We start from the raw sequence: 14,487 nt of genomic DNA, 5'->3' as shown, positions 1-14,487 counted from the left end.
AATGCTTGACCGTGAAAGGGTCCACTTCCCAGCTCACTCAGTGGTTGTTAGCAAAATTCAGCTCTCTGTGGGCTGTGGCCAGAGGCTGCCCTTAGCTCCTTACACATGGGCCTCTCTCTTCATCAAAGTCTGCAAGCCCAGAAAGCAGTAGAGAGTCTCCTAGTAAGATGGAACTCATGGTCTTTTCTCACTGAATCAGGGTTGTAGCATCCCTCAACACTGCTGTAGTCTATTGGTTAGAAGCAATTTACTCCGTGGAGAGGATTACACAAGGCCATGAACACCAGGCGGCAGGATTACAGATGCCGACTCTGAGCCCATCTGCCATGCTTCCATTTTATAGAGGCAGAAATGGAACCACAGGAATCTAGTCATCCAGAGCCACAGCTAATAAGCGTCAGGACCAAGGCTGGGATGCGGGTCTGTGGATCTCCAATCCACAGGGATGCTGAGCCCAGGCTCTGGTAAGAGCCCGGCTCCACCACTTGCTAGTGGTTGAACTCAGGCAAGTGAGTTACCACCCAAAGCCTCAGTTTCTTCTTCTGTAAAATGGGATAGCAACAATCCTAATTTAAAAATCTCATACAACACTTCTATGAAGTGTATAAAGACTTCTGGAGAAGTAAGGCACCTTCTCCTTGCTAGCACTGTGTGGTATGAGCCCTCCTGTTCTGCCCACAGCAAATCACAGCACGTCTTCCCATTACTCACACTTGTCAGTGGTTTCCCTTCCTACTCGAAGTGAAAGTCCAAGTCTCTCCAGGGCCTCCGAGGGCCTGCGGGAGCCTCGCTCACCCCCTCTCGCACACTGGCTTCCGGCTGCTTCTCAAACACGCCAAGCGCATTCTTCTCCTGGGTCTCCTACAGGCACAGTCGTCTCAGTCTGGAGTCCCGTTCCCGTGGATACAGCTCTCTCCCCGCTGCGTGCAGGTATCCACCCAAGTGTCATCTCTCAGAAGGCCCTCCTGGACCCATTTTAAACACCACACTCTCTCATTTTCCACCCCTTTACCCTTCTTTTTTCATCATGGCACCTGACAGGACATTCTATAAATACTGGTTGGTTTATTCATTGTCTGTCTTCCGCCCTAGATTGTAAGTTCCACGCAGCCAGGAACTTGTTTTGTTCACCACCATATCACTGGAACCCAGAACAGCGCCTGCCCAGCCTAAAGGCACTTGATACATATTTGCTGAATGGATGAGTGCTTGGATGAGTGGATAATGGATGATCGAATGAAAACATTCGGCCTTGAGGGACACAGCCACGAAAGCACCTCTGACCCTCTGTTCATCCTGGCTGTACCTCCTCCTCCACTCTTTACCTTCTCCCTCCCGGAAACCAATCAGGGTGAGAAGGAATCCTCTGGGAATAGCTGAAAAGAAGCTCAGAGTAGGGACATAGTCTGCCCCCAGAAGGCCAAATCTGCTCTGGTGTGTTCCACCCATCAGCCGTCAGCTGCCATGCCTGATGCCCTGCCCCCAAAGTGGTCCATCCCACCAGCCTCTCCCACAGCCCTCCCCAGGAACTGCTGACTTCCCTGCTGCCAAGTGACCCCACTCAGCTGTGACCACTCCAGGCAAGACAGAAGGTCAGGGACATCAGGATACCACCATCAGGTAGGCCTCCAGGCTTTACCTAGCAAATCAGGCAGGAGCCAGGGGCGAAGAGCACATTCCCTGTTCTCTGGAGGATACTATCCCTGAATCCTACTACCAGTAACTCCTTCCTGGGTTAGGATTTTTGTTTGCAAAGTAATATTTCTTATATGATCTTTTAATCTGGTTTAAACAATTCAGTCAGAGCAGCCTTCATTTTCTATTACAGAGACAGAGAATACAATAATAATAAAAAAAAACCCACACAAGTGTGAATACAAATGCAAATATAAATACCAATAACTCATGTTTATTGAGCTACTACCAGGTGTTCTGAGCTGTAGTGTGTCCTTTCAAAATTCATATTGGAGCCCTAACCTAACCAGTGCCTCAGAATGTGACTGTGTTTAGTCTTTGAAGAGGTAATTAAGGTAGAATTAGGTCATTAGGCTGGGTCCTAATCCAATATGACTTGTGTCCTTATAAGAAGAGGAGATTAGGACACAGACACGCACAGAGGGAAGACCATATAAGGACACAGGGAGAAGACGGGCATCTACAAGCCTAGGAGAGAGGCCTCAGAAGAAACCATGCCAGCACTTTGATCTTGGACTTATAGCCTCCAGAATTGTGAGAAAACATATTTCTGTTAAGTTACCCAGTTTGTGGTACTTTATTATGGCAGCCCTAGCAAACTAAGACACCAGGCATGGAGCAAGGACATATGTGCAATTCTGGCCAATGGGATGCAATAGGAAGTCAGGTCAGGTGCTTCTGGAAGGTTTTTCTCCCTCTCTCAAAAAGGAACAGCAGGAGGAAGGGGCCCACTCTCTTCAGATCTGTAGACATTGTCATTTGAGCATGTTGGACCTGGAGCTGCTGCAGCCATTTTGTACCATGAGGTAATCAAGGATGGCTGAGTAGAAAAATGGAGGAAACCTGGGTCTTTGATGTCATCACTGAGCATAAATTATGTATTCTAGTTCTAGACTTCTATTTATATGAGAAAATGGAATGTCCTTACTCTTTCGGCTACTTTGAGTTGGGCTTTATATTATTTGCATGCTACACTAGGATGTAGCACCCTAGTGATGGAAGAGAACCCTGGTCATATCTGAGACACACTGAATTTGTCTCAGGTAGCAAAGCAGCTCTGTGATGTTGTATACTGAAACCCATGAGCCCCACAGATATAAATGGGCTTCAGGAAAAGTTCTGAGGGGAGGGATAGTTGGTGTTGAGTTAATATCATAGCAACGTCAGAGCTGCTAGCGTCTCTCTCTCTTGACCTTCCCCCTATGGTGTTAAGCTGGGGGCTGGGCATGATTTGGGGGAGTTAACCAGCAGTGTCTGCCACAAGACACTTAGTAGCTAGAAAGAGATTAGGAAATTTTAGAATGTCTTCTATCTGTACCTCCATCCGCCTTTTTTGATCATCTAAGAGCCACATACTCTTGTGCATTTTAACTCCATCATATCCTCTCAGTTTGTCCCCTGCTTGTCATCCCTTCTGTGTGGACTTTGTTTGGGCTACAAAAGTCTGGGAACCAAAACAGCTCCCAAGTGGTCTCTCACGTTCCTGCCCGTCCACCTTCATCCAACAAAGCTCACTGAGTTCCCGCAATGTGTCAGGCACTGGTCTAGGCATTTGGGCTATTTCAGTGAACAAAACAAACAAGTCCTGCCCCCGTGGAGCTTATATTCTTGCAGGGGGAGAAGCAATGATCATAACAAACAAGTAAGTTAACCAGCAGGTGGGACAGTGACCTCCGGATGAGGGATATCAGAGGCAGGGCTGCAATTTTAAATTTGGTGAAGTCAGGCTGGGTAGAGTGGGCTCCTACTAGGTCCTTATAAAAAGAGGGAATTTGGACACAGACCTGTATATAAGGAGAACACCATGTGAAGATGGAGGCAGAGATCTACAAGCCCAGGAATATCAAAGATTGCCAGCAAACAACGCCAACTAGATGAGAGCATGGAATGGATTCTCCTTCATGGCCCTCGCAAACAACCAACCCCTTGATTTTAGACTTCTAGCCTTCAGGACTGTGAGGCAATACATTTCTGTGATTTAAGCCACCCAGTTTGTATCACTTTGTTACTCAGCCCCCTAGGAAACTAACACCGTGATCAAATAGGCCTCATTGAGAAGATGACTTTTGAACAAACACGTGAAGGACGTGGGTGTGAAGACAGTGAGGGTGTCTGGGGGAACAGCACACAGGCAGAGGGAACAGCCAGTGCAAAGGCCCTGAGGCAAGCACTTGCTTGAAGTGTTTGAAGAAAAGTAAGGCGGCCAGAAAGTAGTGAGTGAGGGATGCAGTGTTGCAGAAGAGGAGATGGGATGAAGGATGGATCTTGTAGGGCCCTTAGGCCATTGCACAGACTTTGGTTTTTATTCAGCATTGAATGGAGCCGTAGCAGAGTTCTGAGCTGAAGAGTGACATAGTCATACTTACATTTTAATAGAATCACTCTGGCTGCTGTGCAAGAAGAGACTTGAGGAGGTGGAGGGAGAAGAGGGGAGGGGGAAACAGAAAGTTAGTGGGTATTGCAACAACCCAGGCAAGAGACGATGGTGTCTTGGATGAACATGGTGGCGGTGGATGTGGGGAGAAGTGGATGGAGTCCAGCCACTTTTTGAAAGTGCAGCTGACAGGATTTCCTGACAGACCAGATGTTGGGGGGAGAGAAGGAGCTGAGTCAAGGATGACGCCAGGGATTTTGGCCTGAGCAGCTGGAAGGATGGTGTCGCCATCAACGGGGTAGAGAAAACCATGGCGCTTCCTGCTTCCTGCAGGTCTGGGAGGAAGGGGGGCAGGGTCGGTGGGAAAGATCGAGAGTTCGGTTCCGAGCAGGTCGAATTTACAAGTCTCACCTTCCATTAATCTTCAAAACAGCTGCCAGAGTGATGGTTCTTTAAAAAGCAAATGAACAAATGAATGAACAAACAAACAAGGACTCTAGGTGGCTAAGGCATGAAATCCCCACTCTAGCATGGATGGACGGGGTGTCGATGAATCCTGCTGAGCATATATTTCCAGCTGCTCCCCCTCGACCTCCTCCATGCTCCTTATGTGTTCAGACTCTACTGAGTCTCTGGCAGCTCATTCATTCATTTACTCACTAAGCATTTGTTTAGCATCTACTATGCCAGGCACTGAATTAGGCATTAAGGCTGCAGCCCTCATGGAGCTTACTGTTCCACGATCACATTCTACACACCCCAGTGCCTTTGCACAGGCTGTGTCATTTGCCTCAAATCCCACTCACCCTCTTTCTCCTACCCTTATTTACCTTCTAAGGCCCAGCCATTACAGTTTCCTCTGGGGACCTTTTTGATGAGCTAGACTCAAGGAGGTTGGTGTTTCCAGGGCCCTATGTCCCTATTATCTGCAGGGTTTTCTCAAAGGCAGGGACCTGTCTTTATCCATCCCTCTATCTCCAAATGTTTGAATAATTGAATGGCTGGATGAGTGAGTGTTAGTAAGGATTCCCCAGCTTTGATCTTGGTCTGACCCACATTTGGCTAATGGTATCCTGGTCATGAGCTCAGCTGAGATGAGCTAGCCATGGGCCTAATGTCTCTTTTCAAACAAACTGTCAGCAGTGTCCTTTTGAGACAAGTATGGCCTCCTAGAGAATTATGGGAGGTTCCCCAGGCTGGAATCCCTTGGACAGGAGGAGAAAGGCCTGTTGTGGGGGAGGCACAGGAGCCAGGGGGGTGTTTCTGGTCCAAGCCACCAGCACCAGCATCCCCTGTGGCCTCTGAGGAAAGCCGGGGTAACCATGGCAACCAGGCACCAGAGCCAGGAGTGGAATGGAGCCAGGCCCATGGAGAGGCCTGCGGGGCAGGCTGGACTCCAGGGTCACTGTGTGTGTGTCAGGTACAGGAGGAAATGAAGGGGTATCCCAAAGACCAGGGGGTGAGATGGCTGTGGGAAAGGGGAGGATCCGTAAGGCACAGATTCAGGGCTCTGAGCTGATTAACCGTCCTTATGCTTCATACGGTGCAGGGTTCTCTGGGTCCCAGCCCCCTCCCCTGAGAACAAGAAAGAAAGAGTGAGGGGTAAGGAGACAGAGATTGATTGACACTGGGAAAGGAGAGGCAGAGATGCAGAGAGCCCACCACCGAGAGAAGGAGGGAGGGAGGAAGAGAGAGATTATTAGGTGCAGAAAGCACAGAGAGAAAGGGAGAGAAAGGAGCGAGGCAGATTCCTACATAGAGAAAAAAGTACCGACGGAAGACAGAAAGAAACACAAGGACATGGAGACTGAGAGACACACAGAGATGGATGGAGAGACAAAGGGGAAAAGCTAATAAGAGACAGAGAATGAAAGAAAGAAGAGAAGGTGAGACAGAGCCAGAGGAAGAACTAGATACAGAGGAAAGGAAGACAGAGGAAACATGGGGCAGAGAATCAGAATCAACAAGGTAACACAGAGAAGGTAGTCACGAGAGACTAGCAGAGGTAAGAAAAAGACACAGAAAAAAATGAGAATGACCCAAAATGAGAAAGAGTCAGAAATAAGAGAGATGAGCAGGAAAGGGAGTGGGACGATAGAGGCTGAAAAATGATCAGATTGGCAGATGGCGCCCAGCCCCACCCAACACAGGATCGGAGGCCCTACCATGAGGGACCGGGAGAAGCCCAGTCTGCTCCAGGAAAGGTCATCAGGACTGTGGGCCTTGCCTCCCCAAAAGAACAGCCAGTGTCCCATCAGTGTCCCCAGGGCCAGATGCGACGGACCAGGCTGTTCAGTGGGGACCACAGGGAATAGCGGCGGCGGCGGTGCAGCAGGTTGGCTGCTGAAGTATTTCCTGGGGGCGGCTGCACTCGCCGGGTCCTCCATATGTCCCGTGCATATGCTTAGCAACCTGCCTCCAAACTGGGAGCTGTGTTTACACTCAGGGAGGGTTACAGTCTATTGTCAGAGAAAGGAAGCAGGAAGTGTTTTACATTTCGAGGTGTTGCCATCTTCGCAGGTTGGGATTCCCAGGCAACCTGCAGCTAGCTTCTGCTTAGTGGAAAAAGAAGAGCTACTGTTTTGCCGCCAAGAGAGAAATTCCTCCCAGATGATGGTGCCAGGAAAGAGATTTTTCTCTTTCAAAGAACTTAATGTGCCTTTTTTTCCTCCGAAGATAAATGAGAGCTATAGAACCCAGTATCTCCTTCTGGCCTTGGCTGGCCGGGAAGCTCAGATCTAAACGGCCTTTGACGTCTTTGGATCACCAAGGCTTTCTAAGGCCCCTGAAATTGTATGCAAAATTATTTCATCTGCTCCATAACAAAGCACCATAGGTTGGGTGGCTTGAACAACAAACATTTATTTTTCACAGTTCTGGAGGCTGGGAAGTTTAAGATCAAGATTCAGTGTCTGGTGACGACCCTCCTTCTGGGTTGTAGACGGCTACTTGTTTGCTGTATCCTCATATGGCGGAGAAAGGAAGCTGTGGTGTCTCTTCCCTTTCTTATAAGGGCACTGATCCCATCATGGGGTTCTACCTAATAAGCCTAATAACCTCCCAAAGACCCTACTTCCAAATACCATCCCATCGGGACGTAGGACTTCAACATATAAATTTGGGGGTACACGTTCAGTCCATAACAATTCCGTGTGTGTATATTTTTCTGGGGAGGAGTCTTCAGCATTCTCAACGTTCTCAAAGATGTTCATGACCTTTAAAATGTCACAGAAAGAGGGCAGTCAGGGTTAGGCTCACACCATCCCTTGGATAACTGACCCTCTCTTCGAAGCCACAGCCTCTGTGAGGTGGGGGTATCATGGTAGGAATAGCTGATAATTGCTGCCATGAGGATTAAGCCACCTGACACACACACAGCTTGGAGTAGAGGTCCAAGAGACCTTAGATAGCAGGTCTCGATCATTGTTGGTTGTCCCGATTGTTTTACCAAGTTGCCCTCTGGTGTGACTTCTAGCATGGTGCCTTGTATGCAGTAGGCACTGAATGAACATGTGCCTGCCTGCCCAACTTACTATCCGTGCTCTTCAGTGTCCCCAGTGCCTCTCCTGGGCCTGGGTAAATACGGGCTGAACTAGAGAAATTTGAGAAGAAAAGACAGGTGTAAGAAGACAAAATAAATCCCGTTTCTGGGACTTCCCCGGTGGTCCAGTGGTTAGGACTCCAAGCTTCTACTGCAGGGGCTGCGGGTTCGATCCCTGGTCAGTGAACTAGGATCCCACGTGCCGTGTGAATAAAATAATAAAAGAAAATAATAAAAGAAAATAAAATAAGATAAAATATAAAAGCAAGTCCCGTTTCTGTCTAGGCCCCTCTCACAAATGGACTCTCCGCCTACCTCCTCCCCAGCAGACCAAGCAAGCTCACCTGTCCCATCTTTTCTGTCCTTTCATTCACTGTACTGGGGACTTGAGCCCAGGTGGGGGAAAGAGGCCCCCGGAGGGTTGCCTCCCTCTGCCAGGAGCACCAGAGCCAATGATGAAGCTGAGAGGGACAGAGGCATTTGTGCTTAGTGGTGCCCCCTTTCCAGGCAGAGGGCACAGCCAGTGCAAAGGCCCTGAGGTGGGAATATGGCTGGCGTGCTGCTGTTGGAGCCCGTAGGGCTGGGGCGGGATAGACCAAGTAGAAGGTGGAAGGAGACAATACAAAGCAGTGAGTGGGCCAGGTCAGGCTGGGTTTGGCATGTCATTATCAGAACTTCAACTTTTACTCTGAGAAGCAGCAAGGACAGGCAGGGCTGCCCTTTGATCAGTCTTCTGCTCTGGTTCTCAGAGGTCTGCGTTGGGGTGGGGGTGTTCTGTGGGAAAACACCCGGTAGGAGTGAACCCCCCTGTGGATGACAGAGAGGAAGGGCCTGGATCTCAGTCTCTGGCAAGCCACAGGATGGCCAGGCGTGCAGAGGCCGGGGGATACCTAAACCCCGAGCTCAGGTGCTCCCTGTGCCCCTGGACCACCAGCACTGGCATCTTTGCCCTTTGACTTCTGAGCGCAGCAGTGAAGGCTGGGGTTCCCTCCCAGACCTGGGGTTGGCTGAGTCTTTTGGGTTCAACATGGCCAGTGGTTCCCTAGGAAACTTGCTTTTGAGAGTGACAGCACGCTAGGAGAATGACACAGGACAATCCAGGCATAAGCAGGATCCTGAGTAGGGGGATGAGAGGTAGAGGGGTGGAGAGGGCAGAGAAATAGAGGTATTTGTACATATGCAGAAGGTCTGAGCTGGAAGGGACGCACGGCTCATCTCATCCAACCTGGACAACTCAGAAAGAGCAGGGCCTTGTCCAGGCCACCAGCATGTTACCGGCAAAGCTCCAGCCGGAATCTTGATCTACTGATGTCCAGTGTGATCAAACCCCACGCCCGCACCTCCTGCTGCCTCCAGGCGTTGTGCGTGTTCAGGGCTCCGTGGAGCCCTGTTGGGTTTAATTGCTCCCTTTGGTTCTTGTTAGTTTGTTTTAGGTGGTAGCAGTTCCAGGCTCTAGAAAGTGGAGTAAGAATTGTTCAGTGGGTTTTTCTCTCTAGTAATAAAGTGCTGACACTTAGCTTAGCCTCGTAGCAGAGGCAGAGGGGTTCACCCACTATTCCCATAACTGGGGGGTTGGGGTCTTTCCCTGCCGTGGAACATGAGGTGGGACTGCTTCTGCGTTCATCAGGCAGCCTCGTGTTCAGTCAATCCCAAAGTAGACAGCTTTCCCCACGACCTGTGAGCATCACAGAAGCAGGGGCCACGTCTGTCGGATCCACCATTATATGCCCAGCATTTACCTGGCATAGTCGGCCCATGCGCAGCCCTCTAAAACATTGACTGGATGAAGGAAACCTCTGAGTTAAAGGATCCTGCCTCAGAATGCAGCATGGTGTCTCTGAATCCAGGAGACTCAGAGGCACAGATAATCAGAAGAACAAAATCTTTTTGGCCAGAAAGAATCTGTATTTGGTTTTATTTTCCCTTTAGAGGAATTAATCTTCTAATTCTGTTTTGCTAAAACTAATGTTTATTGATTATTTGATTCATGCCTTCCTTCACTAGATATTTATCGAACCCTTACAAGGTGCCAGGTGCTGTGAACTAGACAGCGGACAAGCGGCTGGTTCCGTACACTCAGTGGTGAGCCGTTGCGGTCCACCACAGTGCGATGGTCTGAGTGGACCCAGGGTCTTGTCGCAAAGCTCAGCCTCTTAAAAAATGCAGCCGCTATGCAAACATTCTGGGGGAGCTTTATGGAGTTCAGCTGTTCACGCTGCGGAAGCTTTTTTACAAACCGCACATGGGGCCTTTTATCCACCTTATAATTGGCTCGGGCTCCTCTGTAACTGGTGATAAATCAGGCATAAGCCTGTCTCTAGGTTTATTGAGGTTTACATATTTGGAATAAAAAGTAAGGGATCTGGCAGGCAGTAGCAGAGAAAGAGAAAATCCTGGGAAGAAGAAAAACCAGAAGGAGAGAAGCTGGACCAGTGGCGCTTGACCCCAGTTATGCTGAAAATCAGTGGATGAACTTGGCTGCCTTCGACCCCCTGAGATCTGTGAGGTTCCTCATCTGCGCAGAAAGTCAGTTGAGTAAAATCACTTTTGATAAACCGTGAAATACTCCCCTCTTCCTCTCTTCTGGGCGTTTTTATTCCCTGTCTTCCTTTGCAAGCTCTCACACTTCCTCTTTTGTCAGAATGCTAGACGGAGGCAGGCAGACACCACTGTGAAAAACAAGAAAAAGTCAGAAAAAAGCTGACCATTGCCCAATACTTGTTAACTCAGGAATGAGATCCACTTCGTATTTTGTTGGTGGAGGGGTCTTGAGGGTCAGTTCATTTATTGGCACATGAACAAGCTGTTCCCATTAAATGAGTCAGTCACTGTGTGAACATTAATTTGGTTAAGTGAATCAGCCTCACTCTGAAAAACAAAAAAGATGCCATGAAGCCGTGTGGACGTGTGCCAACACACACATATTTACACAAGCACAGACATGTACCATCACACACACACACAGACATTACATTTACACATGTACACACATCGTAAGCACAGACGTGTCACAAACACACTCAAGCAGAGGGCTAGCCAACCATCCTGGTTCCTTCCATCTCTGAGGTCCCGTAAGCTCACAAATCCTGTCACTGTGACAGCCAGGTGCAGATCTGTCCTTGAACTTCAGGGTGGCCCGGCAGGGAGCCAGGTTTCTCAGCCCAGCTCTTTGTAGCTGACTGGCGCCCCAGGGCACGGAATGGACATCAGAATCGATGACCACGAGGTGGCCTCGCCTTCTTGTCACTATGCCTAGCACACACCCCAGTGGCCTGAGAGCCCCATATGACTCCTGTGAGGTCACTTAGCTTCAAAGGAGGCAGCTCTTCCAGGCTAGAGGGAACTCATAGGCCAGTCACCTGCCCTGCGTCACAAAAGTCAAGGCCATCGCAGTCAGAACATCTAGGGTTCTTTCTAGTTCTGCTGCTGCCTTGCTTGGTGAGTTACTCCACCTCCCTGAACCTCATTTTGCTCATCTGTAAAATGGGGACAACACTAATAACCACAGCGTTATTGGGAAAAACAGAGAGACCGTGGGTATGAAGCAGTGAGTCAGGATATAGAAATTGGGCTCTGGAATATGACTGACTGCCTGGGTTCAAATTCCAGCTGTGCCACTGACAAGCTAGGGCATCGAGGACAGGCAACATAACCTCTCTGAGCCTCAGTTTTTGAAGCCTCTGTAAAAGGGGGACAATCATAGACTCTTCCTCATAGGATTTTTGAGAGGAATAAATGGAGGTACAGTGTTTAGTGAGGTGCCTGGGGTTTAGTAAGAGCTTGATAACGTTCTCGGCTGTGGCCTTTGCAGCTTAGCCTCCCTCTAAGCACACAGTAGGCTCGCAATGCTTCGTGCATCAGTGAGACTTGGTCTGCAAGGAAAATAGGTAGAACAGTCCTGAATACTTAGCCTGTGCCTGCTGGAAGCACTTTACGTGTGCTATTTCAATGAACCTTCCGAAACCCCAAGAGGTACTTACTATCTTCATTTTGCAGAGGAGGAAACTGATCTTCAGGGAAGTTAAGTCACAGCCCAGGTCTACCCTGGCCTGGAGTCCAAGAGCTGCAACATGCTGACACTGCAAGAAAACTGATCGTAACCCCCATGACTTCCCTGCTGGCTTAAATGTCCCAGATGAGGTGTCCACTGCCCATGCGCGGAAGAGCCCTTGGCCAAAGACCCAGGTCTAGGGCAATTCCTGGATGTTGCCTGAGGCCCCCGATTGACCAGTCAAGTGCATTGTCAAGTCCTTCCTCGGGAGTTGCTTGCATCAGAGTAGAAAAGGGTGGACATAGGCTCTTAGTTTAGGGAGCAAAGGTGTGGGGACTAATAGTTCTTAGAGGGGAGACAGTATCCACTCCGTCTGAGAGCAGAAAATGAGGCAGGTGGTTTGTTCAAAAGAATACCCAGGGCTTCCCTGGTGGCGCAGTGGTTGAGGGTCCGCCTGCCGATGCAGGGGACGCGGGTTCGTGCCCCAGTCCGGGAAGATCCCACATGCTGCGGAGCGGCTGGGCCCATGAGCCACGGCCGCTGAGCCTGCGCATCTGGAGCCTGTGCTCCGCAACGGGAGGGGCCACAACAGTGAGAGGCCCGCGTAATGCAAAAAAAAAAAAGAATACCCATTTGGAAGCAGGACCCAAATTCCCCTAAACCCTGAAGTCAACTTGCTGGCAGATCTTAGGTAAGTGGCCCCTGCCCACCCTGGACTTAACGTCAGTGTTTTCATCTGTAAACTAAGAGGGCTATTGCACAAGATGAGTCTTAAATTTAAAAATTTTCTGATTGTGTTGATTGTTCAGTCATCAAGGGAAGGTAGGGACCGTACACATTCTCTGTTACTACTCAGGTTTGGATGTCCAGGTATGGAGCCGGTTCCCGATCCACAGTTGCACCTTCACGAATATTTATTGGATGACTGAATTGTACCAGGGGGGACCCTGAGTTCTAAACATGGATGATAAAGATGATTTAAAAACCCAGAACTTAGATTTGTTACTTGCTTTCTGGTTTTCAAAGCCCCTTTGCAGATATCACCTCCTTCAATGTTTACAACTGCCCTGTGGGGTAGATGCTATCATCTCCCTTTACAAAAGAAGAGGGAGGTTGAGAGAAGTTAGGCCACTTGGCCAAGGTCACACAGCCAGAAAGTTCAATGCCAGGATGGTCTCAGGTCTTCTCCTGACCTCTTTCCTGCCTAGCACTCTCTCCCTGTCTTATGAGCATATGGTTCCAAAGGTAATGAAAAGGGAAAGGTTTGAATCCCTGTTCTTTTTTTGCTGGACAACTTACGGGAGGTCTCTGAGTTTCCCTTTCTGTAAAACAGGCTTCCTAGCCATCTCTACCTAATGGAGTTGTTTGGAGGCTTAGAGAGCTGGTGCTTTAACAGCATTATCACAATGCCTGGCATATAGTACACATTCCTCCTGTTAAAGATTAGGAGTCTAAAGCACAGAGAGGGAAAGTAACTTGCCCAAAGCCACACAGCTGGTAAACAAAAGAGCCAGGCTTTGAACCTGGGTTTATCCAACCTTATAGCCTGAGCTTCTACCCAAGTGAGCACTCCATGAATGGTAGTTACTAGTATTGCATTACTTACTATCAGTTAATAAAGAAAATGAAGGTGATGATGAAGGTTCAGAAGTATCCTTATCTGGCAGGATCTATTCCAGGGAGCTGCTTTCTGGAAAGCTGGGCTACAAAGCACCCAGAGGAAGCTTGACCCTGGGCCCCTCCCAGTGCAACCATCCAGAATCCACCTCTTTTCCTGCAGAGGGCTGGGGGGAGGGAGCACATGGGCCTTCCCTTTCTTCCAGCTCCCAGCCAGCAGCATTCCTGGGGATGGAGGAGGACCTTGGCAGACAGGCCCTCAGGTCTGGTGCTGAAAACCTCAGAGGGGCTGGCCAGTGTCTGTAGGTAGCTTGCTGGAGGGAGAAAAAGAGAGAAAGAGGGGGACTCTGTAACTGGTCCAGGTCTGGGAGGGTCAAAACTATATTCATCAAAGCTCCAAAGGATGTTCCTGGGATTTGCAAATTTATTGCTATGACAATCATGGCAAAGATAAACAAATTCAATCACACTCAGTTGTACGTTTAATGAACTGTCATTTTGGGAGAAATGATTGCAAATTACATATAAAAAGAGACAATTCATAAAAAAATCAGGGAGGCAGTGATTAAATATTTAAAACACAGGCTGCCTTGCAAAAGCTAGGTTGGAAGGTCAAGATGCCTCCTGGGGAAAGGATCCCGCCCGGCCAGCATTCATCCAGCCATCCGTTCACACATTAGGCTCACCTTGACTGAACATTTATTATATGCCAGGGGCTTTCCATGAGACTCTCACAGCCACCCCATGCCAGAGGTGCGTTTACAATTCCCATCTAGAAATGCATCAATTCACTGAGGCTCAGAGAGTTTTTAAGTGGACAGTTCAAGGTGGCACAGTTAGGAAGTGGCACCCAACATCCCCTGAGTGCTGGCTCTGCCAGGTGCAAAGGCCCTGGAGATGGACAAGGCAGGGCCCCAGTACTTGAGAGGCTTACAGTCTGATTAGCCATAAATTTATAAATGTTAGAAGTAAATCTAGTGATTTCGAATTCTTTTTAAGTGAAGGACACTTTCTCCTTGAAATATCATGTGAGACACCAGCGTACAAAACAGATGAAAAGGGAACCTGCTTCTGGCTAAAGCTGGGAGGGAAGTTTCCCTCCCTCTTCCATGATCGTTAGGTACCTAGGAGTGGGAACTGCCAGCCTGACCTGAAACCCACTGATCCCGCCCAAACATCTCACTCATTTTACCGATGGGAACACTGAGGCCTGGAGAGGGAAGAGAATTGTCAAGATGGCCAGGACTGGAACTTCGGTCTGTGGACTCG

This window comes from Lagenorhynchus albirostris, chromosome 9 (genome assembly GCF_949774975.1).
Source record: "Lagenorhynchus albirostris chromosome 9, mLagAlb1.1, whole genome shotgun sequence".
In the NCBI taxonomy this organism is placed as follows: Eukaryota; Metazoa; Chordata; class Mammalia; order Artiodactyla; family Delphinidae; genus Lagenorhynchus; species Lagenorhynchus albirostris.
Note: the sequence above shows the minus strand (reverse complement) of the source record.